Source organism: Euprymna scolopes, unplaced genomic scaffold (genome assembly GCF_053919585.1).
Source record: "Euprymna scolopes isolate OS-2025 unplaced genomic scaffold, ASM5391958v1 sca38, whole genome shotgun sequence".
Classification (NCBI taxonomy): domain Eukaryota; kingdom Metazoa; phylum Mollusca; class Cephalopoda; order Sepiida; family Sepiolidae; genus Euprymna; species Euprymna scolopes.
Window position 1 is genome coordinate 50,001 of NW_027633413.1, and position 3,868 is coordinate 53,868.

Here is a 3,868-nt window from a genome sequence, read left to right on the forward strand (position 1 = left end):
ATGGGCGTCGCGTTAGGCACCTTAGCCGGACGTTTGGTTCATCCCACAGCGCCAGTTCTGCTTACCAAAAGTGGCCCACTTGGCACTCGCATTCGAGGTGACCAACCGCCCAGCGAAGCGTGCTGGCGGCGGCGGCCGGATGGGTCGGCTCCGTCGTTCGGGAGAGTCGGCCCGTTCCACCCGTTCCGAGTTCGAGAGTAGGTCGAGGCCGTGAACGGCCCCGGGGCCTCCAATCGTTCGCTTTACCGGATGGAATTGCGACGATCGAGCGCCAGCTATCCTGAGGGAAACTTCGGAGGGAACCAGCTACTAGACGGCTCGATTGGTCTTTCGCCCCTACACCCGGTTCCGACGATCGATTTGCACGTCAGAGGCGCTTCGGACTTCCACCAGAGTTTCCTCTGGCTTCATCCCGACCGGGCGTGGATCGCCATCTTTCGGGTCCCTGGTCGCTCGCTACGCCAGAGTCGGCCGAGTCGTACTCGGAAAAAGGGGAAACCGACCCGGGGGTGATGCGCCCGCGCGCAGCGCCTAAACTCGACGACAAAATAGGACTAGTTCAAGCCGCGGGATCTCACCGATGGGCGGAAGGAGGATATGGAAGCTGGCGCCCGGCAATTCCCCTTTTTGGATGATGCGCCGGTCCCCTCTCGGGGAGGAGGGAAAAACAACCGCACGTCAGCCACGAGCCTTCCCTCTCCTATCTCTCTCGGGAAGAGAGAAAAAAGGAAAAGTTGCGGGCACCGCAGCAGCGACGGCGGAAGGCCGAAAACGCCGCGCCGGCGGGATCGGGCACGGCTCGGAGGCGGGTGAGGCGAGGAGAAGACGACGGCACGAGACCGACGACACCCCCCGACGACCCCCGGACGACTTTGCCACGACACCTCTCCCGATCGACGCCCTCCTACACGCTCTCTCGCTTTCGCTTCGCCTTCGGGGTTAGTCAGAGGTGGCCCCTACGACTCGCGAACGGCCAGGACTCCTCGGTCCGTGTTTCAAGACGGGTCGGGTGGGTTGCCGATGCACGTCGCTGACCCGGGGTGGCGGGCGGCTCGAGTAAAAAAGCGTCGCCGAGCGACCTCTCCGGAAACGGAAACGGGGCGCGGGCGGGGTTGCCCCCGACAAGAACCCGAAACGTCGGCGAGGTGCGTGACGGCGAGGCCGCGCCAGTCCTATCCCGCCTCTCATCGCGCACGCGCCCCGAGACGGTGGGGCGCCTAAGGAGCGACACACAGAGTGCGTCGCCCGCACGCGACTTCCGGCGGGATCAAAACGGACCGGCTCGCCACGTGTAACGGATCGTGTCAGATTTCCTCCGTTCCCGGCAGAAAGGGGCAGTTACGTTCGCGGGCCCGACGGCCGGTGGCCCCCGACTTCACAAGGTGGGAAGACGGGGGTTTTCAGGGTGATGAAACGCCTGCCGCCTACGGAAAAAAACCCGCGTGTTCGACCTGCACGCCGGGAACGGGTCGCGACGACGGACCGGAGGGGAAGTGCGTCCGGTGCCGGCCGCGCGGAGGTCGCGCCGAAGCGCCCGCGCCATGATTACGCCGAGCGATGATGAAGGGGACGGGTGCAGCGGAGTCGCGCGCGGAGGGAGCAGGAGGAAAGAAGAAGCGGCGGCGACGGATGCGGCGGGTTAGGGCCCGGCGGCAGCAGCGATCGAGAGGACGAGTCCCCTCCGTCGCAGCCAACCGACGCAGCCACCTACCGACGCCGCGGTCGTCACCACGTTTCCCTTCCCGCTATCCACGCGGCCCGTCTCCTTCGTCGGCGACGCGGGCACAAAAGCTGGAACCGCGGGGAACGAGTCCCCCGCGGACACGACGAACGACGACCTGTGCCGCGACGGCCTCTCTTTCAAGAACACACATCGAGTTTGGGCTCGAGCCTAGGCAGCACCGGACTGAGTCCCCCCCGCGATCGCGGTGAGCGGTCCCACCCGTTTACCCCTGGGCGGTTTCACGTTCTCTTGAACTCTCTCTCCAAAGTTCTTTTCAACTTTCCCTCACGGTACTTGTCGACTATCGGACTCGTCCCGGTATTTAGCCTTGGATGGAGCTTACCACCCGATTTGGGCTGCGTTCCCAAGCAACCCGACTCTCGGATCGAAGGCCGTCGCTCGCCGTCCGCACCGAATGGGCCTGGCACCCGCCGCGGGCGGCCCCGATCGAGGGAACTCCGAACTATGCGAGACGAAAACGAACGGCTGCCTTCGACCCATGCGCCACACGTCCCGAAGCCTTTAACTTGCGACGGGATTCGGCGTTGGGCTTCTCCCGGTTCACTCGCCGTTACTAAGGGAATCCCGGTTGGTTTCTTTTCCTCCGCTTAGCGATATGCTTAAGTTCAGCGGGTCGTCTCGTCCGAGCCGAGGGCGGCGGTTTTTAGTAGAGTGTGGTGTTTGGAGGTGAGAGGAATCTCGATCGGTACCCTCCGTGTGACGACGGCTGGCCGATATAGCGCCCGTCCCGACCGAAAATGAAGAAGCCAACAATTAAAAAAAAAGCGTGTGGTCCTCCCCATCCGACGTTGCGTTGCCTACGACGCGGCCACCTTTTTACGGTGCGACGGCCGTGCTCGTCGCGCTGCTCGAGGCGTCGCTGAGAGACACCTTCATGAGGCAGAGAGCGAGACGAGCAGGCGGCGCTTACGTCGGCAGTCGGTTAGGTCGGTACTTTTTTTTTGGTCTCCCTTCGGCTGCTTTCGGACAGACTCCTCCTGCTCCTCCTCCACAGTGTTTCTTCACGCGGTCGAAAAGGGAAAAGACTCCGCGGTCTGCCAGCGGGAGACGAAGGGAGGAGGCCGGAGAGGGTTTTTAAAAAAAAAAAAAGACATTGAAAGGAGTCAATTCTTTTTTTATTTTTCTTCCCCCTCGTCACTCGCTCCTGCGACGTCCCGGTTACCACCGTGCCGAGGACCGGGGCGGGCACGGGGACGGCAAGATGTCGTTTCGTTAACGGAGAAAGACATGTAACGTTCCGCCTCTCGACCGGACGTGGCCCCGAGACAAGGGATCTCGGGGCCGCAATGTGCGTTCGAGGTGTCGATGTTCACTGAGTCCTGCAATTCGCATCAGTTATCGCGGCTGGCCGCGCTCTTCATCGACGGACGAGCCGAGTGATCCCCCGTCCAGGGGTTCAGCACTTGGTTTTTTTATATTAGTTTTTTGTTTATATAGATTTAGTAGTGTGCGAGGAGGTCTGTGCGAGGAGGCGTGACGGCATTGCAATGTCGCGAGTAGTTTGTTTTTTTAGCTAGCGGCGGTGGCACAGCGGCTGCAAAAAAACAAAAAAAACGATAAAGCGGCGACAAGGCAAAGAAGAAGCGGCCATCACTTGCGGTGGGCGAAAAAAACAAACAGGTGGTAAGACGCGGAAAGCAAGCAAGAAGAGCTGGGGCTTTAAAAACCTCCGCGTCACCACAAATCTATCTCTCGCTCCGCCTTTTATAGGTTTGTTTGCGCGCATTCGAGGCGTTGACGCCGACAGACAGAGGAGGTAGGCCGGAAAACAACAAACCAGTCTCGAACGGGGAAAACGGTAATGATCCTTCCGCAGGTTCACCTACGGAAACCTTGTTACGACTTTTACTTCCTCTAAACGATCGGGTTCGGTCGTCTTCTCCCAGGCATCGAACGCCGAGGGGCGTAGATGCACGAGTGTCGTGACGGACACGTCGCGCACTGCCCGGCGGCGTCGTCGGCCAGATCCGAGGACCTCACCGGACCGTTCGATCGGTAGTAGCGACGGGCGGTGTGTACAAAGGGCAGGGACGTGATCGACGCGGGCTGTTGACCCGCGCCTACCGGGAATTCCTCGTTCACGGGGTTGGTTACAGGCCCCGATCCCTATCACGGGAGGTGGTT

At 61.2% G+C, this 3,868-nt stretch overlaps 2 non-coding genes across 2 annotated transcripts in view; both read right to left on the reverse strand.

Moving 5' to 3' along the window:
* Positions 1 to 2,380, reverse strand: part of LOC145274427 (large subunit ribosomal RNA) — a 5,729-nt gene extending 3,349 nt beyond the window's left edge. Inside the window, exon 1 of the ribosomal RNA XR_013866667.1 lies at positions 1 to 2,380. This exon is cut by the window's left edge and continues 3,349 nt beyond it. This is a non-coding gene — a ribosomal RNA (large subunit ribosomal RNA).
* A 602-nt stretch (positions 2,381 to 2,982) lies between these two features.
* On the reverse strand, positions 2,983 to 3,140 carry LOC145274407 (5.8S ribosomal RNA). Its single transcript, XR_013866659.1, has one exon. It is a non-coding gene; the product is annotated as a 5.8S ribosomal RNA (ribosomal RNA).
* Positions 3,141 to 3,868: the final 728 nt, after the last annotated feature.